The 24307-nt window shown below is 41.4% G+C and overlaps 1 protein-coding gene and 1 pseudogene across 1 annotated transcript in view; one reads left to right on the top strand and one right to left on the bottom strand.

Moving 5' to 3' along the window:
- The window catches only part of SLC16A10 (solute carrier family 16 member 10), a 133307-nt gene that overhangs the window by 2821 nt on the left and 106179 nt on the right, over positions 1-24307 (top strand). The gene's annotated exons all lie outside the window — the stretch shown is intronic.
- On the bottom strand, positions 21919-22917 carry LOC136132261 (mitochondrial dimethyladenosine transferase 1 pseudogene; annotated as a pseudogene).

Raw genomic sequence — 24307 nt, 5'->3', positions numbered from 1 at the left:
TTTCTCTTTCCCTCCCTCCCTCCATCTCTCACACTCACTCACACACACGCGCGTGTGCACACGCACACACACACGTGTTTCATATAAAGTCTCATCTACAGTAGGCCCTGAAGTGTTTGAGAACACCTGCTTTGAAGTTTGACTCTTCAGTCTTTTTTATTTGGATATTCTAATGCTGAGTCATCTGTGATCAAACGTATGCTAACTTCAAGTACAACGTAAAACATATCTGGAACTGTTCAAGGCTTTTATTTTTTCAAAGTTTCGAAGTCTGGAACAGAGAGACTAGAGCCCGTGCATTCCATATCCTCTCCCTCCTTTTCTCTTTCATTTTTAAAAAATTAATTAATTTATTTTTGGCTGTGTTGGGTCTTCGTTTCTGTACGAGGGCTTTCTCTAGTTGCGGCAAGCGGGGGACGCGCTTCATCGCAGTGCGCGGGCCTCTCACTATCGCAGCCTCTCGTTGCCGAGCACGGGCTCCAGACGCGCAGGCTCAGTAGATGTGGCGCAAGGGCTTAGTTGCTCCGCGGCATGTGGGATCTTCCCAGACCAGGACTCGAACCCGTGTCCCCTGCATTGGCAGGCGGATTCTCAACCACTGCGCCACCGGGGAAGCCCTCGGTCCATTTTCTATTACGTTATTCATGATTGATAATTCCGGCATTAGAGGGCAGTCTCCACGTGTTCATTAGCTTCTTTATAATTATAAGCCCAAGGATACACAGGGAGGTGGTGTTGGAATGGGAACCTAGGCTTCCAAATGATGGTTCATATTTCTCGAGAACTTCACATGTGCCAGGCCCAGTGCTAAGCACTTTACATGCACTCCTATTTTAAACCTTTTACTGCAACTCCATGAGATAGGCTTTATTTTTAAAGAAACTTATCTGTTGAGCTTTTATTTATTATTTACTTAATTTATTTATGTATTTTGGCTGTGCCGGGTCTTCGTTGTGGCATGCGGGATCTTTAGTTGCGGCATGCATGTGGGATCTAGTTCCCCGGCCAGAGATTGAACCCGGGCCGCCTGCATTGGGAGCATGGAGTCTTACCCACTGGACCACCAGGGAAGTCCCGAGATAGGCTTTATTTAATCTTTCTTTTCCGATGTGGAAACTCAGGCTTATAGAGATTAAGTAAGTGGTGGAGCCAGGGTTCAACCTCAGGTTTATGTGACTTCAGAAGCTAGGTTTTTAATGCTTGATCATATTGCATTGGCTAGATAACATTCTGCTAATCCAGTGTTCTTTATGTTTGGTTAATTCAAGTGTTAGAAATTGATTGAGTACTATACCGAGAATCCTGGCGTTAGAAAAGAGGTCTGAAAGATTAGGGTCCCTGTTTCTTGGTCTCACTTGGCTGTCAGTAAGCAGTTGCCAGTTGTTGATGTCTCGTTGAAATAGGTTTTTGGGTGTTCCCTGGTGGTCTAGTGGTTAGGATTTGGTGCTTTCACTGCTGTGGCCCGGGTTCAGCCCCTGGTTGGGGAACTGAGATCCTGCAAGCCGTGCGGCGTGGCCAAAATTAAAAAAGAAAGAAAGAATTAGGGGTTTTTTTTGCGGTACGCGGGCCTCTCACTGCTGGGGCCTCTCCCGTTGCACAGGCTCCGGACGCACAGGCTCAGCGGCCATGGCTCACAGGCCCAGCCGCTCCGCGGCATGTGGGATCTTCCCAGACCGGGGCACAAACCTGTGTCCCCTGCATTGGCAGGCGGACGCTCAACCACTGCGCCACCAGGGAAGCCCAGAAAGAATTAGGTTTTTGAAGTATAGGGAGATGTTCACGGAGAAGCAAGATAATTTCACATGGCATTCAAGAAGAAGTCTGGGGTTTCCTTTGAAGAACCAGGCTCCTTTAGACTGATCCATACCAGGACAGTACTTCAAGGCAGAACTGAAGAGGAATCTTCCTCAGGCTTTACTTTTTCTCTTTAGGGCTCTCTTACCTCTTTCTGTGTCACTGACGATCCACCCAAAATTTCTCAGGAAAAGGGCGTGGAGAAATTCATTCACACTAAGGTATAAGCGAGTTTACACATCTTAATGTTACTCCTTATTCATTCTACAAATGTTTACCAAGTATCTGACACCCTCTGTGCTGGGCACTGGAGGTGGTAATAGAGAGAGGAAGTCAGCTGTTCCCAAGGAGAACAGCTGATTCCCTTTTGATCTGCTGTGGGATACAAATAAGTAAACAGAGTACTTCTCTTTGCAGTATACCAGGACTCAGTCTTAATGTAAGAGGCTGAAATTCTAAGGAAATTCCCACCAACGGTGGAGGCTGGGAACGGCATTGGATGGCCTCTTTCTCTGTGGCAATAAATCTCACTTGGTGAAATTAAGACTTTGGAAAGGGGAAGAAAGCCGAACTCTGATTTAGGCAGTAGATCCAATTAAAAATGTTGAGTGCATCACAGCCCTATTATGTTATTTTGGCTCCTGTTGACATGGCACTCAGAGATATGCCTTGCACATACTGCTGTGTTAGAAAGGTCCATCAGAGGGAGCAAGCTGAGCTTGAGTTATCGTTTTATCTGTTCATATGTACGTGCTTCTTGCCCGGATAGGGGGAAGTCAGACACTTTTGGGAAAACTAAAACAGATACTACAATTAACTGGAACATTGTTTTCCCTTAGAAATTGCAACTTTGCTTTAACTGGTTATTGGAAAACCTATTTTTAGTTCCTTCATGGAACTGAGAAAGATTCTAGGGTTCTTTTAGCTTCCTGACACAGTGCTGTGGATATTCTCTGGGATATTACTAGGGTATTAGTCTAGTTTCCTTATCTACTTTCTTCCTGGAAAAAGAAAAAAATATTTTAGTGGTATATTGATGTTTAAAAACTAACTATTTAAAACAAGTATGTTTTCAGAATCAGTATTTAGGGTCATTAGTGATATTCTTTTTTTTTTTAGTGATATTCTTTTGAAGAAATTATGTCTTTGTGGTCCAGAGGCTTGGTCAAGAAGACCCCTACTTCTTTTAGTAATTCCCAAAATGTGTTCTTTAATAGCCTTTCTTTAAAGAAGAGGCCTGTGGTTAAATAAGTTTGAGAAACACTGCACATTATCTTCCTCTTTTGGATATTTTCAAGTATAAATCAAGGTATTAAAAATTCAATTCAGTTTTAAAGGAAAGTAGGCAATCAAAAAGGTCCAAAAAGGGACGCTCTTTGGTTATAATCATTAACGCAACTCTGCCTTCCCTGTGTGGAGGTAGATTGCTCTTCAGATAGTTATAATCACAAAGTAGGAGTTTTAGTAGCATTTAGGGATGAGTGCATCGTGCAACACCTCTCAACGTGGTCTTACTAGCACCTCTGAAAGTTTAAGTCAGTTAGCTCTTCCTGAAGGTTTTTTTTAAAAAAAAGCTTTTGCATTTACATACTGATATTATGCTGATATATACATACTGCAGTTGTATGCTACACCTGAACTTACAGGAGGTTTTGGCTATAGCTCAGAACTGAACTGCTATGTCTGGTTTTTATGGAGAGGGCTTTATTTTTGGTGGGGAAAGCTGTCTGCATAGCTAACCATTTCTATGTCATAGGACAGTTTTTGGTAATGGTGTTTTCTTAAGATGGTTTCAGTGAACGAATGATCTGATTCGTGGTCCTATACTATATACACGTTTCACTATAAGGAAAATACCTGACTCTTATTTGCACTCAAAGAGAGGTTGAAAAGCCGAGAGAACTCACTTATGGCAGCTGTTACGATGCTTGAATTTCCTTCATTCTCTTCCATCTTAAAACATCCAACCTTATATTCCATGTGAATTCATCTAAACTGCCTGTTAAAATAAGTTATTAGACCACAAAAATTGTTCCGGGATTTTGGAATAATAAAGACATGAGCATGGTGTGAGCATTTCATACTCTGTTTCCAGAATGTTTCTGAGTTCAGAGCAAGACTGAAAAGTGTAAATAGTGTGTAGTGAATTCTGATTAAGTACAACAATATGAGTATTTCTGTCATGTTTTATCGTAGAATTTTTATCAATAGAATTAACAGTCTAAAGAACCAACTCAACCAAAAATAAAAGTGTATGAATTATTTCAGGAGAGGTTTTGAAGTGTCTTTTAGAATAAATTGTACTCTGTGCTCTTGATGTGATTTGTTGTATCATTTTTATATGGGTCCTTGTTTTTTTTTTTTTTTTTTGCGGTACGCGGGCCTCTCACTGCTGGGGCCTCTCCCGTTGCGGAGCACAGGCTCCGGACACGCAGGCTCAGCGGCCATGGCTCACGGGCCCAGCTGCTCCGTGGCATGTGGGATCCTCCCGGACCGGGGCACGAACCCGTGTCCCCGGCATCGGCAGGCGGACTCTCAACCACTGCGCCACCAGGGAAGCCCTATGGGTCCTCGTTGGATCCATGTTGCAGTTCCTTGAGGCTTGGTCCCAGGCCATGTGCTTGCTTCACTTTTCTTGCCTTCCCTGGGTGTCTTATATGCCCTGTGGCTCCAGCCACTATCTTGGGGTGTTATTTCCAAATTTCTTCTTTGTGTTCAAGACCCATATTACCTATTTCTAGAAAATTCCATTTGGATGCACAGGTACATCATACTTAGCTAAAATGAACTCATTTCTTAGCCACCCCACTTAGTGTTCACCTGCCACCAAAAACAACAGCCCACCTGTGGATAGGCGTAACCTTCCTTCTGAATTCTCTCAGTGCATAACACCTCTGATGGCTCATGTCAGAAACCTGAAATCCATCTTAATTTCTTATTTCTCCTCTTTCCTTTCCTATTTCATTAAATTAGACAGTCCTTTTGTGTTTACCTCCTTAATGCCTCATAAGTCAATCTCTGTCTTTTCCTTTAGTGCTGTGCCTTAATTCATGCCTTCATTACTTTTGGCCTCAATTATTGTCATAACCCATTAACTGGTCTACCTGTCCTCAGTTATACAAGTGAGTGGTTTTCCTGAAACATTGGACCATATCATTTTTCTATTTAAAAGCCATCAGTGATACCCATTAGTTCTGGGAAAACCAAATGCCTTTGAGCACTGGCCCTTGCCTGACCCTTTAGCCTTGCTTCTCACCTCTCTCCCATCTTGCGCGGCATGCAGGATCTTAGTTCCCTGACCAGGGATTGAACCCGGGCCCCCTGCAGTGGGAGCGTGGAGCCCTAACCACTGGACCGCCAGGGAATTCCCTCTCCCTTCTTGCTTTTTACGCTCCAGCCTAGCCGAAGGTCTTGCACTTTTCCAAATCTGTCCTGCTGTCTTTGCCTCTGTGACTTTATGTGTGCCACTCCTCTCTTCAGTGTGGTTGTTGGTCCTTATAAGGTTCTGATGAAATGGTTGGCCATTTTATTTCTTTTATCACAACTATGGGATAAACAATGTTTTTATGCAACTGTTATGTTTTGGGGGGATGCATGTGGAATGTTTTGGGGGTAGCACGAATTCAAATGAGTTACGAATTAAGCTTAGAGTAGAGTGGAAGACATAGAACCTAATTTCAACCCATCTAATCTAGCATTCTGTGAAAGGCACTTTTAAGATAATCCATATTTGTTTAAGTGATAATTTGCATAGTTCTTTACCATAAAGAAAGGGTTTTCATATACATTACTCAATTTTATTTTTTTAGAGTAGCATTGTAGTGTGTCATTACCTCTATTTATAGATAGTGAAGTTGCAACTTGCACGGTTTAAGGTTGGGACACATGATATCAGTATTTACATCCGTTAAGTTGAATTTAAGAGCATCTTTTTATCTCGACAAAGATTTATCCTTCTGTTAAAATTGTCTTGAAATGTAGAATACTGCCTTTTTATCCCCTTGAAACTATTTTCTGCATATTTACCTAAATGTTCGCTAGAACCTTTAGTGTCTCCTACCCAAGTTATCAGAAATCCTGTGAAGTCGTCCAATCCATTCCATTTAGAGTTATCGCAACCCAGCTAGAGATCTGATCTCATATTGAAGTGAAACAAACCTTAACGAAAACAAACGAAACCCCAAACACTGCTCCAACAGTCAGCTCACCCCAGCTCTGAGCACCCGTCTAGGCTGGTGCCACCCAGGCACAACTGTGGGTGTTTTTATTGGCAGTGTTTCAGAAGGAACAACTCCAGCTCTCCTGGGACCTGTGCAGAAGCACTACACAGAGCCACCCTCTAGGACTGGAGTAATGGAGGAAAGCAGTGCTCCTAGTTATCTGTGTACCAGATGTGTGTGATCATACCTTAGCTAAGTTATCTTCATTAACAGCAAAATGACTGCATTCCGCCTTGCATGTAGGAACTAGAACTAGGAAATTGAGGAGGTGACTTGCCTTATTCCCAAATTGAAGTCTTTTTTCATTTCACTAAGTTTTTAAATTTTATTTTATTTTATTTCATTTTTTTAAGAAGGTGGCCAGATGGAATTTCTAACTTTATTACATGCTTATATTAATGTAGTCATGATTTTCTTTTTTTTAAATTTAAAAATTTTTAAATTTTTTGGCTGTGTTGGGGCTTCATTGCTGCACGCGGGCTTTCTCTAGTTGCGGTGAGCGGGGGCTACTCTTTTTTGTAGTTTGCGGGCTTCTCATTGCGGTGGCATCTCGTTGTGGAGCACGGGCTGTAGGCATGTGGGCTCAGTAGTTGTGGTACGTGGGCTCCGTAGTTGTGGTGCGTGGGTTCTAGAGCGCAGGCTCAGTAGTTGTGACGCACAGGCTTAGTTGCCCTGTGGCATGTGGGATCTTCCTGGACCAGGGATCGAGCCCGTGTCCCCTGCATTGGCAGGTGGATTCTTAACCACTGTGCCACCAGGGAAGTCCCACTAAGTTTTTTTAATTGAAGTGTAGTTGATTTACAATGTTGTATTAATTACTGCTGTACAGCAAAGTGATTCAGTTATACATATAACTGAATTATTCTTTTTTTATATTCCTTTCCATTATGGTTTCTCATAAGATATTGAATATAGTTCTCTTTGCTATATAGGACCTTGTTGTTTATCCATTCTATATATAAAAGCTTACATCTGCTAACCCCAACCTCCCACTCCATCCCTCCTCCAACCCCCTCCCCCTTGGCAGCCACCAGTCTTCTCTATGTCTGTGATTCTGTTTCTGTTTCATAGATAGGTTCATTTGTGTCATATTTTTAGATTCCACATACAAGTGATATCATATGGTATTTGTCTTTCTCTTTCTGACTTACTTAACTTAGTATGATAATCTCTAGTTGTGTCCATGTTGCAGCAAATTGCATTATTTCATTCTTTTTAATGGCTGAGTAGTATTCCATTGTATATATATATATATATTGGGTTGGCCAAAAAGTTTGGGTTTTTCTGTAAGCTGACTCTAACAGTGCTTAGTTGTCTTTAAGTTCATTAGAAACAATTTTGTTGGATTGTATTGTGACAGCTGTCATATCAGCGTGCACTTAAAAAAAAAACTTATCAAAATTGGTGAATTTTTGTGTAGCCATTTCAATATTGAAGATGGAAGAAAAAAGGCAATATTTTCGGCATATTATGCTTTATTATTTCAAGAAAGGTAAAAATGCAAATCAAATGTAAAGAAAAGATTTGTGCAATGTATGGAAAAGGTGCTGCGACTGATCGAATGTGTCAAAAGTGGTTTGCGAAGTTTAGTGCTGGAGATTTCTCACTGGACGATGCTCCACGGTTGGTAGTCCAGTTGAAGTTGATAGTGATCAAATCGAGGCATTGAGAACAATCAAAGTTATACCATGTGGGATATAGCCAACATACTCAAAATATCCAAATCAAGTGTTGAAAATCATTTGCACCAGCTTGGTTATGTTAATCGCTTTGATATTTGGGTTCCACATAAGTTAAGTGAAGAAAACTTTCTTCACTGTATTTCTGTCTGCAATTCTCTACTTAAGCACAATGAAAACGTTCCGTTTTTTAAAATAAATTGTGACAGGCGATGAAAAGTAGATACTGTACAGTAATGTGGAACGGAAGAGATTGTGGGGCAAGTGAAATGAACCACCACCAACCGCAACGAAGGCTGGTCTTCATTCATAGAAGGTGATGTTGTGTATATGGTGGGATTGGAAGGGAGTCCTCTAATTATGAGTTCCTTCCAGAAAACCAAACGATTAATTCCAAGAAATACTGCTCCCAGTTAGACCAACTGAAGGCAGCACTCGACGAAAAGCATCCGGAATTAGTCAACAGAAAATGCATAATCTTACATGAGGATAACGCAAGGCCGCATGTTTCTTTGATGACCAGGCAAAAACTGTTACAGCTTGGCTGGGAAGTTCTGATTCATCCGCTGTATTCACCAGACATTGCACCTTCGGATTTCGATTTATTTTGGTCTTTACAAAATCCTCTTAATGGAAAAAATTTCATTTCCCTGTAAGACTGTAAAAGGCACCTGGAACAGTTCTTTGCTCAAAAAGAAAAAGTTTTGGAAGATGGAATTATGAAGTTGCCTGAAAAATGACAGAAGGCAGTGGAACAAAACGGTGAATACATTGTTCTTTAAAGTTCTTGGTGAAAATGAAAAATGTATCTTTTATTTTTACTTAAAAACTGAAGGAACTTTTTGGTCAACCTAGTACTACATCTCCCTTATCCGTTCATCTGTCAATGGACATTTAGGTTGTTTCCATGTCTTGGCTATTGCATTTCACTAATTTTTAATTATGGGGATACATATGAAATAAAGATTTGAAATAAGGTATGTGGACCAAAGCAGTGTTTCTAACCCGCTTTGTTCCCAAACATAAAAGTCCCATAGCTGTTGAAAATTTTGATACACACCTCCAAGGGTAGTTTAACTTTTGAGTGAGATTCCCTAATACCCGGAAGATAAAGCCATGTTTCTTTATTTTTCCACCAGCTAAGATTTTGTCCCTTTACTTTTAGTGGTATTATGGAAATAATTAAGATTTTTTTTTTTGGCCGCACCACGTGGTATGTGGAATCTTAGTTCCCCCACCAGGGATTGAACCCAGGCCCCTGCGGTGAAAGTGCCGAGTCCTAACCACTGGATGGCCAGGGAATCCCCTAGGATTCTTTATTTGTTGTTTTGAAGACAAAAGTATAATACTGAATACGCTTTTTAAAACTAAGTGTGGAGCTTCCCTGGTGGCGCAGTGGTTGAGAGTCCGCCTACCGATGTAGGGGACATGGGTTCGTGCCCCGGTCTGGGAAGATCCCACATGCTGTGGAGCGGCTAGGCCCGTGAGCCATGGCTGCTGAGCCTGCGCGTCTGGAGCCTGTGCTCCGCAACGGGAGAGGCCACAACAGTGAGAGGCCTGTGTACCGCAAAAAAAAACCCCAAAAAACTAAGTGTACCTCTCTGATATGCTCCTCTTGGTGAGGGGGAACTGTGCTGCCTTCCTCCTCCAGTCCCCCAACTTGAGAATCAGTGACTGGAGTTTTGAATTCAGTTCAAGGTATGCGTTTCTATCATTAGACAGTTAAATCTAAGGTCAGTGGTTAAATTAACGTATAAAACTCAGGGAAAGGTGCATTGGTCTGTGGTTCAGCTTTACCCTTTTTTTTTTTCTTTGCTAAAGAGTAAATTGCATCAACAGTGTTCTGCATGTGTTCAGAAAGTCAAAATTTATTTAGTCTTGTGACCAACTTAGACTGGATCCAAAAAACAATTCTGAGATACGTTTCATTAGAGTAGAAAACCACTACTCATTAAACAGAGGTATTTATTGACTTTTTCTGTGTAGGTACTAATGCCAAGTGGGGTGGGTTGGTCTGGTGACTGGTTTTAATAGTAAAAACCTTTTCATCTTGCTTAATTATCCTTTTTATTAGTTTTGACTTCAAGTTCCAATTTCAAATGTCAGCATCTCAAAGGATTCACATTTGTCAATGGTTGTTTAAACAATGGCATTCCACAAAGTTAATTGATGTTTTAGCACAGATGGGGGCAGAAAATTGCAGTTGTTTTCCTGCAGTAATGTAACACTTGAACTTTGGCAGCAGTACCCCCAACTCCAAAGTTACCTCCCAGTGCCAGGTTTTTGGACTTCTTAGTCTCTGTTGGTTTATCTGTAGCTTCTAGTTTTTCTATGTTGAACAAGTGTTGCTTTTATAATAGTAAAAATAATTAACCATTAGCATTAGATGTATTAACTTTAATGACTGTAATAGTAAATTTGGCCTAAGATGAAGCGGTTTTGTGGGAATAAATGATAGATGTATGGAGTTTTCATCGTAGTTGTTAGGTTTTGTCTCTTCTCAGAGAAAAATGTTAATTATGGAATAGGCTGGAACTGGTAAAGGGAACTGATTTTAGTTTTATAATGACAATCTTTCGTTAATTGTATATAAACAGATTAGGAGGAGAGGCTTTTTTTTTTTTTGGCTGTGTTGCACAGCTTGTGGGATCCTAGTTCCCCGACCAGGGATCGAACCCGTGGCTCCTACATTTGAAGTGTGGAGTCTTAACCACTGGACCACCAGGAAAGTCCCAGGGAACTGATTTTAAATCATGTTACATTATTTGACCACATTTTGTTTTGGATCAAAATGGAGATATTTAATATCAGATGGACAGTCACTAAGAGCTAGATCATGCGATGCTAATCATACCTGAGCCCCAGCCAGACACAGCGCAGAAAATTATTATTGATATTTCTCTTTTGAGGGACGGGTAGAGGGACTAGAGAAGGGGCAGAAGAGATAATAGATGAATATTTGTGTTTGTATGCATAATTTTAAATCCAGAGTGATAAATAATTACTAATCAAGAATCCTCTTGTTTGGTGGTTCTTTTGTGTTTCTGGTACACAGGCTACTTGTACGAGGGCAAAGGCAAATAGAGCATTCCCCACAGTTTGCTGCTGGCCACCAGAAAAAAAAAATCTCAAAGCCGCATTGTGTTGCCACCAGAAAAAAAAAAATCTTTGCCTGGATAAAAATGGTTACATATTAAATGACTATTTAAACTAAAAGATTTAAAATAATGCTTTTAAATGACCTAAATTTTAGCTCAGTGTTCTTTATAAAAATATGAGAGTTTATCATTTCTTTCAATAAATTTGTGTCTGTAAAATGATGCTCAGTAGGACAGAAGACTGACCCTTTTCCAGAAATGTGAAATCTTGAATCTAAGCAAAAAGAAATTGTAATTAGTTCAGTTTTATTGGTTTGGAATTTGTAATTATTTGGAGAGGGGTTTGGTTTGTCTTTTCACACACTCCTGCAGTTGTAGCATTATAAGGAGTCTTCCTGAAAGAATGCATGCCTTTCAGACACTTTTTAAAAAATATATATTTATTTTATTTATTTATTTTTGTCTGCGTTGAGTCTTTGTTGCTGCGCTTGGGCTTTCTCTAGTTGTGGCAAGCAGGGGCTACTCTTCGTTGCAGTGCGTAGGCTTCTCCTTGCAGTGGCTTCTCTTGTTGCAGAGCATGGGCTCTAGGTGCACGGGCTTCAGCAGTTGTGGCACGAGGGCTCAGGAGTTGTGGCTTGCGGGCTCTAGAGCTCAGGCTCAGTAGTTGTGGCACACGGGCTTAGTTGCTCCACGGTGTGTGGGATCTTCCCGGACCAGGGCTTGAACCCATGTCCCCTGCATTGGCAGGCAGATTCTTAACTACTGCACCACCAGGGAAGTCCCTCAGACACTTTTTTCAACAAAGCTGAGGAATACCAAACTTTAACTCTTTAAATTTACAATTGATGTCATTAGCACAGAGCCACAGTTCCTTATCTGAAATTCTTGGGGCCATATGTGTTTTGGGGTCGAATTCTTTTGATTTTAAAAAAGTAACCTGGTTCATACAGCTGTGTTTTTTACCCCCTGTCCCTCCCCTCCCAGGGGAGTCTGAGGCAGCACCCTATAATCTAATACACTGATATTTCTGCAAAAAAATGTATGGCTATTCAGAGTAATTGGGACAAATAGAGACCATAAGTACCCTCATGTCAGTTCAGATCATGTTTTACTTCCAAGTGAGTATTGATGCCATCTTATAAAAAAACTTTGGGTTTGGGATTCCAAAGTTGGAAATAAGGAACTGTAGATTTATATGTGAATATTTTGCTTTCTGTTTCTCAGTGAACAATATTTTTAAGGTACATTTTTCTTTATTAGGTAGCGTACCTGCTTCATGTTTTCAGTAAATGTGATATTCGGCTATCATACTGATCTACCCTAGATTACTCAGCCAGACCTCCTTTTGCTTGGTGTTTGAATCGCAGGCTGTGTTATGCAATGTAAATAATATATCTGTAGACATCTTTTTTTGCTGTACGCGGGCCTCTCACTGTTGTGGCCTTTCCCGTTGCGGAGCGCAGGCTCAGCGGCCATGGCTTACGGGCCCAGCCGCTCCGCGGCATGTGGGATCTTCCCGGACTGGGGCACGAACCCATGTCCCCTGTATCGGCAGGCGGACTCCCAACCACTGCGCCACCAGGGAAGCCCAGGACCCAGGTTCTTTAATACTCAACTATACACTGGGCTCATTAAATGAATGACAAGGAATTTGGTTTGGCAAGAGCCTAGGAATTGTAGAGGAAAGTCCCAGAAGATAAGGCTGGGAAAGAATGGGGAATGGAAGGTTTGAGTGCCAAGTTAAGAAGTTTGCATGTGATTTAATAGGCAATGGGAAGATATCAAGGATGTCTGAAGTGTGCCTTAAAAAATTGTGACTGGGTTGCAGAGGGAAAGAAAGAGGAGGAACATCAATTACGGAGGTCTTGGCTGAGAGCCGGGGTAGATTTGAGGCCCAGCAGTGGAAGTGGGAAGGAAGGGGTAGATGTGAGACATTTCAAAGGACAGACTGAGGGAAGTCTGGCAAGTGATGCGTGTGGACAGTGACATGGAAACAGATGATGCTTATGCCTGGGGACAGCATCTAAATAATTTTTGAACTAGGAGCCCCACATTTTCGTTTTGTACTCAGCCCTGCAAATGATATAGACAGTCCTGGATGGTGCCACTGACAGGACCAGGGGCATGTGGGGGAGGAGTTGACAGGGAAAGGCTGACTCAGATGTTAGACATATGAGTATGAAATGCCAGCAGGACATCAGGGGATGATGTTAAGCAGATAACTGGACACGTAAACCTGGAGCCTCAGAGTGGAGCTGAGGCTGGAGGTAGAGCTTTGGAAAGAGCCCATCTCTTTATGAGGAATGTGATGTTATCATAGAAACTGAGAAATTCTGTCTCAAGAAGCCCCAGGGGCTGCTCCTAGGTAGCTTAGTTGGTTTCCATTGAAATCATCTTATTTAAAAGTAACAACACTTCATCCTTAAAAAAAAATCTTTCCAGCATTTAGATTTCTCTAATTCAGATTTGCAACTTTCCAAAGGTCAGATTGTATTTTTTACTGTCATTGTCTTAAGTATTTCCAAAACTTAGTCCTAAGACTTGTTTCTTTTTTTCTCCCTTTAGTTTTACGTGGCCTCTGAGACTATCTGCATTTACTGTTTCTTGCATTCACTGTATGATTAATTAAACCAGTCTGTAAGTCTTATTTTCAAGATGTTCTAGACCAAGAGCCTGTGGGAGTGGCTTAGAATCATTTCAATTAATTTATATATTTCTAATTTAAATGTAAAGTATTGATAGTGGTGGAAAACTTGTTCAACAGGAAGATGTTATCTTGTAGATCAGCCATCACAGAGTTTAGGAACTGAGTCAGCTACTCAGTTCCTCAGTTGTAGCAGTGAGACTCAAGTAAGATAAAAGAATGTCAAAGTGCTTTGGATGCACAACAGATATGTCAGACACTCTTGTTACTGAGTAGGTTGGCACAGTCCCTGTATGTGGGCGTGTGTGTTGACTCACGTGCTGTGCTGTAATCTCTCAGAATTCAGGTTCTGAATTGCTCTCTTGTGATTGAAGCCCAGCTGAAGGTGCTGGAAGTGCAGTGACCCTGGAGGAAGAACCAGTAAAAGCAGGGGGTGGGTGAAAGGGAATTGATGATTGTGCAAGAAGAGGGTATCTGCCTTATTTCATAAGCCAAGACACCCCTACCCCCTACCCTTCCTTCCAGTAACTGTTTCATCTTTTAGTACCTTTTGGCTTCACTTGCAAGGTCTGTATTAAAGCACATGTCAGGGTTTAAGGCAGTGTTTCGACCATGCTTGTCTACTGTTGTGCTTGTGGGGTTGAACGCAAGTACTGGCCTGATGACAAGTCAATTTGATATCCAGTGATCATGGGGAGGGGAGGCAGAGGGAAGGCCAACTCAAGTATTTTTTCCTCAGAGTTTGAGAAACAGAAGCCATATAGTCTTTTAAATCCCATGCCAACACACCAGAGAGATTTGCTAATACCAAAGGTCAGGAATCACGAAAGAGCAATGTATGTTTTTTGGTGTTGACTTGAAAATACACTGTTTTGTATAACTTAGTGTTCATTATGTGTATGCTATTATAATTAGTTGCTATACATGGTAGTTTTTTTTTGTAGCTTTGATTAGGAAACAAATATTGAGACACTTAAAGCAAAAGGCAGACTATTATTATTTTTTGGAAAAAAATCAGATAAAAGTAATGCTTAATCCAATTAAACTGTCTCTTCCTCTAATTCATCTTGATGACTTTGGGTGTCTGGTGGCAACTGAGAATGGGTTATGGAAAAATGTCAAGGCAATGTAATCCCTATTATTTATGGTCACTTAAGAGGATAAATTAATCACCAGCCACTAATCTTTGGATAATTACTCTGTTTAGCTGGAAATATCCTTAATTTCTGGAAAGCAAGTCAGTGAGTTAGTGGAACTGTCATAATTAATCAGCCTTTGTAAGACTAATTATAAGTGAATGGAAACTAGTTGCCTTCACCCTTTTCTCCCCTGCATTATAGCATGATCATTCTGTAACTCTGGAAACTGTATGTGGAACCACAGGGAACATACATTAATACACTATCTTGTGGTTTTTAATACACTATCTTGTGGTAAGCATTCATAGGTTTACCCCAGCTAAGGATTCACAGAACTGCCTTAACAGGTTAAGGCTTGCAACTTGTGTATGTATTTCTGGTTACTAGGACTAGACAAGAATTTTTTTTTTAAGATTTTTTTTTTGATGTGGATCATTTTTAAAGTCTTTATTGAATTTGTTACAGTATTGCTTCTGTTTTATGTTTTGGTTTTTTGGCCACGAGACATGTGGGATCTTAACTCCCCAACCAGGGATTGAACCTGCACCCCTTGCATTGGAAGGCAAAGTCTTAACCACTGGACCACCAGGGAAGTCAAATTGTTAGGATTAGGCAAATTGATAACATTATAAAATTGGTTTGAATATAGATTGTTTAGGAAGTGAGTCTTTTGCTGACAGCAGTTCCATTTATTTATGCCTTAAATATTTTGAAGGAGTCAACATAAACTACTGTATTTATTAGGTGCTAGTGGTGGGATGGGAATAAAGAAAAGTACACATTTCGATCCCAAGGGAATAAAATAAGGAGGAAGTCCTTGTCTCATGTTTTCCACATGGGTATAGTGTCTCAAAGACAGACCAGTGTTCACCTTTTGGAGTTTGAGGTCTTCATTCAAGAGGTTCCCAAAGAACCTTTTTGAGAGTCAATGAAATTGCTATGCAGGTGGAATCAGAGACATACTACTTATTTATCACAATCAGGATACTCCCATTTTGATAATAATAAAATTCACACACTTAATTGTTGCCTTGATAAGGTTTCTGGAAATAAAACAGAATTCTATGTATTGTTTCCAGTCAGTTAGAGAAGGATTTGTATTATTATGAGAAACACAATACTCTATATAGGACTGAATTACCATAGAACTAAAATATGAATTAGGACTATGGAAAACAAATGCAGACACAGAAATCTTTAGTAGAATGCATTTTATTTTTTATTTTAAAATATTTTTTATTTTAAAAATTTATTTATTTTTGGCTGCTTTGGGTCTTCGTTGCTGCTCATGGGTTTTCTCTGGTTGTGGCGAGCAGGGGCTACTCTTCGTTGCGGTATGTGGGCTTCTCATTGCGGTATGTGGGCTTCTCATTGCGGTGGCTTCCCTTGTTGCGGAACATGGGCTCTAGGTGTGCAGGCTTCAGTAGTTGTGGCATGCGGGCTCAGTAGTTGTGGCTCGTGGGCTCTAGAGCACAGGCTCAGTAGTTGTGGCACATGAGCTTAGTTATTCCACGGCATGTGGGATCTTCCCGGACCAGAGCTCGAACCTGTGTCCCCTGCATTGGCAGGCACATTCTTGAGCACTGCGCCACCAGGGAAGTCTCTAGGATGCATTTTAGAAGACTCACTTTAACTTTTGAAAGTCAGCTTTATTGAGGGATAATTTACATATGATAAAATTCACCATTTTAAGTCTACAATTTGATGAGTTTTGACAAATGTATAAGGTAATGTAATCACCACTGCAGTCATGATACAGGGCCTTCCATCACCCCACGATGTTGCTGCATGCCCCTTTGCAGCCAGTCTATCCCTGGAACCTCTGCCCCTGACAACTGTTGATCTGCTTTCTGTCACTATAGTTTTGCTTTTTCTAAAATTTTCTATAAATGGAATCCCACAGTATGTTTTCTTTTGTGTCTAGCTTTCACTCAGCATGGTGTTTTTGAGACTCTACCATGTCGTTGCATATGCAGTTGGCCCTCCATATCCATGGTTTCTCTATCCTGGGTTCAACCAACCACAGATAGAAAATATAAAGAAAAAAAATTCCAGAAAGCTCCAAAAAGCGGAACTGTAATTTGCCACATGCTGGCAACTGTTTACATAGTATTTACATTAGGTATTATAAGTAACCTGTTACTGAACCAAATTGGGTCTGCCGGAGGCAGGTCGTAAAGCCAATCCACTGACACTGGGTTGTGGTGAAAGAGAGCACAGTGTTTATTGCAGAGGCTTAAGCAAGGAGTCTAGGACAGCTTGTGTCAAAACGCCTGAACTCCCCATGGGTTTCAGCGAAACATTTTTAAAAGCCAGGTGTGGGAGGGGAGTCCCAGGGTGTGTGATCAGCTCATGTACAACTCTCTGATTGGTTGATGGTGAGGTAACAGGGCAGGGTCACAGGGGTTAACATTATCAATCCTCAGGTGCCATTAGGTCTGGGGGCTACATGCTCATGGTCAAGTAGTTAATTTCTTCCATTTGGTGGTGGCTTTAGCATCTGTAAAATAACTCAGGAAATGTGTGTCAGACACTATTATCTGCACTTCAGAGAGGAGCTAAAGCAGAGGATATGGGGGAGAGATCTGTCCCGGGAAGGCCCCAGAGGGTCCTGCTGGGTTACAACCTAGAGATGGTTTAAAGTATGTATACAAGAGGATGTGAATAGGTTATATGCAAATACTTTGTCACTTTATATAAGGGACTTGAGCATCTGCAGACTTTGGTATCTGCTGGGTTGCTGGAACCAACTCCTCTTAGATACTGAGGGACAACTGTGCTAGCAGTTCAGTCCTTTTTATTGCTGAGTAGTATTCCGTTGCATGCCTGTACTACAATTTTTTATCCATTCACATGTTGATGGGCATTTGGGTTGTTTCCAGCTTTTGCCTGCTATGAATAGTGCTGCTATGAGCATTTGCGTGCAGGTCTTTGTGTGGACATATGTTTTTGTATCTCGTGCACCTTATTTTAATTTTCATTTTATTCTATAAGCTTACCTGTGTTTTTTAATTTAACAAGAGGATAATACTATGTATTTTTGTGTGTGTACGTGTGTGTGTATGTGACTGAATGAGGAGGTGAAATAGTATGCAAGGACTCTGGAAAGGCAGGTTTTTCACTTGGGTGATTTTAGGTGAATGGTGGTACTGCCAATCAAGAGAGTCAAATATGGCTGAGATTTTCTATTTTTAAAAAAAACTGAAGAGGGTCCATTGAAATGAGTCATTGGGAAATCACTGATGTCTTCAGCTAGCGTACACTCATTGGCCTGGGTGTGCAGGGAGTGGAGCAGTGACTGGGAGGTAGGGATGGTGGTGCAAGCTTAGAAGTGAGAAAGTGGAGAAATAGGGTGGTAGCTAGAAGAGGATTAGGGTCAGGGGTGGGGGGAATAACAATTTTTTTTTAAACATGGGAGTAGCTTGAGGAGAAGGAGCCTGTACAGAGGGAGAAGGTCAGGTTACCGAGTGGCTAGTTGATGGAGTAAGATTCATGAGCAGGTCACAGATGCGGGAATTCAGAGCACAGCTGCTGCTGCTGGTGAGGGGTGGGGGCAGTGCATTTGCCAGAGATGCCACCTATTGAGGACCTGGAGAGGGGAAAGTAAGAACGGAAACAAATGGAGGGGTAGGGTTGGTGAGGATCAGGAAACTGAGGGGGCCTTTGCTTCCTCTGAGAAGGAGGGTATGTGTTAAGCATAACATGGGATTTAACAGCAGATTTGAGGGAGTGGCAAAGGTTTGGGAGCTGATTACTGTTAAGGAAAAGGATTGAGAAGAGTTCTGAGAACTGAACCGAGATTGGAAATATTGGAAATTGTGCATTTATAGTGAAAACCGTTTCTAAGGTTGTGGCTTTTTTTTTTTTTTTTCTTTTTTTCCTTCTTAGCTGTGCTCTACAGGCTGTGTGAGCAGAGCAGGTGAACTGAACAATTCAGTAAGGTTAGAAGAGAATTGAAGCAAAGTAGTTTCACATTTTCTGTGTGCTTTCAGCTGTGTGCTGCATGGCTTTCTCTTCTCTCCACCTTTTATGCACCATTCTGAGATGCGGAAGTACTCACGTGCTCTAAGTCTTTGGTGAAGTTGATTCAACATTTAACAACCTAATACGATTTTTAAATGCTGTTTATTTTATTGTAGTAAAATATATATAACAAAATCTATCGTGTTAACCACTTTTAAGTGTACACTTCAGTGGCATTAAGTACATTCACAGTGTTGTGCATCCATCACCACTGTACCACAGTTTAAATTTGAAGCATGACTATCATCTCTTTTCCTCCCTTTCTATCACTTCTGATTTATAACTTTAACATAGTTCTTTACTGGGTAGACTATTTGTATTTTTGAAATTGAGGTAGTGATAACAGTATGTACTGAGCTTAACTTTGGCAGGTGCTGTGCAAGGCACAAATTGTGGCATTAGCTTTCTCTCTGTTTGGTTGTAATTATGTGTTAATGTCTGTCTTCCTTACTAAATGTCTAAGGCCCATGAGAGCGGGGGCTATCTATGTCTGCCTTGTTTACAATTATATCTCTACTGTCCAGCACAGTGCTTGACACATAGTGGGCATTCAGTGAAGTTTTTGAACAACTGAAAGTCCTTCACTGAGAGGATTTATTTGTTTAATAAGTTCTTTCTGAATGCTTCATATGAAGTAGGCAAAACTTGTATTCACTCATTAATACAGATTATACGGCATGGCACTTTCCAATGTCTAGTTAATGAGTAAAAATCAAAAAGGGTTTATATTTGCAGGTTCACCATGGAAGGTATTAGAGCAGACTGTGCATTAAACAAATGGCTGTACAGAATTGACAGCAATAATCCCAAAGCTTGAAGGCTGTGGGTTAATTAGGATAACTTGACAGAAAGTGAGTCAATCAAACTTGACAGTTGAAAGAATGTTCCAATAATTTATGTTCAAATACACATCAAATATGTCAGCAAGTAACAGGAACTTAAGTTGCAGAATGCTCCAAAACACCAGAATACCTGCAGAGTTTATGGCTTACAGAATGTTTTGGAGAAAGAAAATCAGTAAAATGGTTGGGGCTGTTTAGTTCTATTACCTTATACTAAATAAAATACACTAGAGTTTAAAATATTATCTTTCTTACAGGTAAAAAGATATAGTTTATTAATAAATTAATTGAGGAATTCTGTGTTTCTTTAAAGGTACATTTATTAATGAATTCAGTAATACTTTTATTTTTTAAGAAATATGCATAAATATGGGTGTTTCTGTTAGCTGCTATTAGATAAACTAGTGTCATAAGCTTGTGGTTAAATGGAGATAAAGGGGCAAAATACAACCTAAGTGTTAATTCTTACAGGGATGTATTATATTGCTACTTATCACAGTACGCCTCTGATTCTGGAAGGTAAGGACTCTGTATGTGTGTTTGGCCACTGAGGCTCTTTTTAGAAATAAAATCTGTCTCCATCAAGGTATTTTTGTATCATATGGAAAGAGAAAAGAAAAAGCTATTAGGAACTCTAGTCCTATTATTTTCTTACCTTTTAAAACTCCGAATAAGCTAAAACTGGGGTTTGGCTTCAGGAACCAGTAATGGAAGTTTTCTTACGTCTCATCAGCAAAATCTAGTACGGAGTGATCATCATGGCTTTTCACTGAATGATTGTGCGTGTGTGTCTGTGTGTAGGAGAGCAGACAGACAGACAGTGGACACAGGTCTTCGAGTAGACTTCCTCGAGTAAAGTAATAGAAAGGAGAAACATAAATGAGCAGGGGAGGGGAGTGGAGAGAGGAGGTGGGATGGAGGGGCAGGGAGGAGCAGAAGCAGAGGAAGCAGACTGAGACTGCAGTCCCTGTTGCGTAAATGCCACTTGTTTGTCATCTCTCCGTCCCTGGGGCCTGCCCTGTCCTGATGCTGGTTTTGGGCCCCCTTGGAGTCAGTGAGCAGAGTTGGCTGGGTAAAGGCGGGTGGGGCCTGGGGTCTTAGTGCCTGCTTGGTTGACGTGAGCAGACTGCATCTCCAGCTGGGTTCTGGAGTAGCAACAGCACAGATTTCCAGGGAACAGTTCCTCCTGTCATCGTTTTTTTTTTGAGAGAGAGAAAAAGCATTTTTGTACTTTTAATTGAGCAGCAAGGGAAATAAACAGGTGAGAAGGTGGGCAGAGAAATATGGTGTAATCTTAGTTCTCAAACTACAAAGTACTTTAGTGAAAGAAAGGAACCTAGATTTTATTAGCAACTGACTTTTAAATTTATTCATTAGTAATAGGAATCTAGCCCTTATGATAGTTTATAGCTTATTGTTCTCAGTAATTAAGCTCTGGTAATTGGTCCTCTAAAAATGCCAAATTCCAACTTAAAATTTCAAATAAGCATAAATAAAAAATGTCCATATTTGCAGTATCTACACTTTTTTTTGCCCAAGTACCAGGATAGTCCCAGGATTGAAGTGAGGTGATAAAATTTTAATTAAGATGTTAAATCTGATAACCTACAAGGCAAAAATGAACACATTGTGGAATCGGTTCCTCTATCATAAGGGAAAATGTGCTTTTCTCACTGCAGCTTCTTCCAGGTCCTTAAAAGTCCTTAAGAATTCCTCCAGCAGTGAGTGGCCCGGGGAGCCGGGCAAGGGCAGCTCGCTGGACTCGGATGAGGGCAGCCTGAGCAGTGGTACCCAGAGCAGCAGCTGCCCCCTGGCCGGGAGCAGACAGGACGCCCAGAAACACCCCCACGAGGGCCTGGCCAACTTCTCCGACAGTCTCATCAAGGAGAGCGACATTCTGAGTGACGATGAGGAGGACTACCACCAGACTGGGAAGCAGGGCAGCCCTACCACAGACATGGAGATCCAGTTCCAGAGACTGAGGATCTCGGAGGACCCGGACGCTCGGCCGGCTCAGCAGCCGCCCGGCAAGGACGGGCAGCCCAAGCTGGTCCGGGGGGCACTTCTGCGCCATCAGACGAAAAGCCAACAGCACCAAGAGGGACAGGGGAACTCTGCTGAAGGCGCAGATGCGTCACCAGTCCCTGGACAGTCAATCGGAAAATGCCAACCTTGATCTCAGCTCCGTTCTCGAGTGAGAATTCAGCGTCCAGAGCTTAACGTCGGTTGTCAACGGGGAGTGTTTTTATGAAACAGAGAGCCATGGAAAGGCACAATACAGGTGTAATTCAGATATGGGTTAAGTTGCTGATTTCACTTTTAAATTTATTTGATGATATTTATTCTCTTTACCAAGCTGTAAAAGGGGAAATAAGTCACACCTGGGGAGCACACATATGAGAAGTTCAACACTGTGAAAATCAACATCCAGTTGGCTGCCAGCCCCTGAAGTAGCAGCTACAGTCTGTAACTCTCCTTGTCATCCCCTTTTTTCTGATTTTTGCTTGAGTTCTTCTCTGAAATTGTAAGCAAAGTGGTGTGGGTCTTCATCACACATTTTTCGGTATGCATCACAGAGGCTCTTAAAATGTAACACAGAGAGCTGGGTGGGTCGAAGAGTAGGGTCCACATCTGCCAAGCGTAACAGTTTCCCAGTGCTTTCTAATCGCCGAGCTTCAGAGAATAACATTCCAAGCCCTCGATGGCAGTATTTCCTTCGGAACTGAAAGGCATTCTGAACGACTCTCTCCACCAGCCTGAATGGCTGCTCTATCCTGGGCTGGGTCAGGGGGGTGAAAGGCACCACCCCCGAGTCCACCTCTGGTTTGGGGATGAAAGCCTGACCTGGAATTGTCAAGATGTGCTGAACGTCGCAGAGGTACTGGGCCGTGATGGAGAGGCGACTACGCTGCTTGCTTCCCGTACTGGCTGTAAGTCTCTCTGCCACTTCCTTTTGAAAAGTCATCTGGGTTCTGCCATAAGCAGAAGGTCCATTTCTATAAGAAACATTTTCAAGCCATGTGATAATCAGTGGAGTTGATACACTAAAAGGCAGATTTCCAATAATATGTACATTTGGAAGATCATCCTTCCACTGTCTTTTGAGACTTTCTGGAAAAGCCCTTTCTATCTTAAATGTCAAGACATCTCCATGGACAATTCTCAGTTTTCCAGGTGCTGCATCAGAAAGCATCTGTAATCCAGGAATAAATTGACTATCCTTTTCAACCACCAGAAGTTCAGCAACACCGGCATTGAGAATGGATCTTGTGATTCCCCCAGGCCCAGGGCCCACTTCATAAACATAAGCATTTGTCAGACTGCCAGCTTTCCTTACAATTTTATCTGTCAGCCTCAAGTCCAAGAGAAGATTCTGGGATAGCTGCTTCACGGCTTGCAGTCTAAACAACTTAATGATTTCTGGAATCGTGGGTAACGGCAGGAGACGGAAAGTGCTGAGCGTCCTGGAGGCGGCCATGAGCCCCGGCCTGGCCGCACAGGTCTCATGCAAGTCCTTCCCCGCGGTTCCTTCCTCCTGTCATCATTTTTATTCCTGAATCATCATGTTTAGTTATGCAGTTGTCTGCTGTCCCCAGCTACTTACGTATCAAGGAAGCGTCTTCTGTTTATCTTCTTTCCTTCCCTTTTTTTCTTATTTCCATCTCGTTAACTCCTTTTCTTTGTTTTAGCCAAGCACACACATTTGAGCAATAATGGTTGCCATTTTCACTAGCTAGCATAGGACTTGCTCCTTACCTAGAGGACTCCTAATCTTGTGGTATGTAGTGGTGAGTTAAGAACATTTAAAGATGCCGCATACATGTAACAGTATTGGTAAATCTCATAGTATTGGTTGAAAATATGAAGTTGTAGAATGTTTAACATGATACCATTTACATTTCATTAAAAAAAAAACTAAGGAAAAAATACTACCACATTTCATAGAATCTAAAACACTGTTGCTGAGATGCACCCCCATTTTATGTACACTGACGAAGGGGAAAACCTGCAGATTAAATTGTGATGTAGTGCTTTATTGTGGATTGTAAGGTGCATCTCAGTTTTAGAGATATAATATGAAAAGGCATGCGTTTTAGAATTGAATAAGGTAAATATATTTTATTTAAACATGCTTATGTAATAAAAATATAAAAACACGCATTGAAATGATATATAGCCAATTCAGGATATGATTTATCTCTATGAAGCGAGGGAGGGAAACAGATAATGGGGGCACACGAGGGGCTTCAACTCTCTATATTTTTATTTTTTTTAATTTTTTAAAATTTTTATTTATTTATTTTGGTACGCGGGCCCCGCACTGTTGTGGCCTCTCCCGCTGCGGAGCACAGGCTCCGGACGCGCAGGCTCAGCGGCCATGGCTCACGGGCCCAGCCGCTCCGCGGCATGTGGGATCTTCCCGAACCGGGGCACGAAACCGCGTCCCCTGCATCGGCAGATGGACTCTCAACCACTGCGCCACCAGGGAAGCCCTATATTTTTAAATCTAAAGCAAATATTGCAAAGCGTTAGATAAAGTTGGTTGGGGACTTCCCTGGTCGCGCAGTGGTTAAGACTCTGTGCTCCCAATGGAGGGGCCCTGGGTTCGATCCCTGGTCAGGGAACTAGATCCCACATGCATGCCGCAACTAAGAGTTCACGTGCCAAAACTAAGGAGCCCGCCTGCCGCAACTAAGACCCAGCACAACCAAATAAAAATAAATAAACAAATAAATATTAAAAAAAGATAAAGCTGGCTGGTGAGTTCTTATAATTTTATGTATGCTGTAAATATTTCCTATTGAAAAGTATATATTTAGAAGCTACATAAAAAGCAAGTTGCAAAAGCCTATATATATAGTGGATCT

Source organism: Phocoena phocoena, chromosome 12 (assembly GCF_963924675.1).
Source record: "Phocoena phocoena chromosome 12, mPhoPho1.1, whole genome shotgun sequence".
NCBI lineage: Eukaryota > Metazoa > Chordata > Mammalia > Artiodactyla > Phocoenidae > Phocoena > Phocoena phocoena.
Note: the sequence above shows the minus strand (reverse complement) of the source record. Positions and strands in the feature narration are given on the sequence as shown.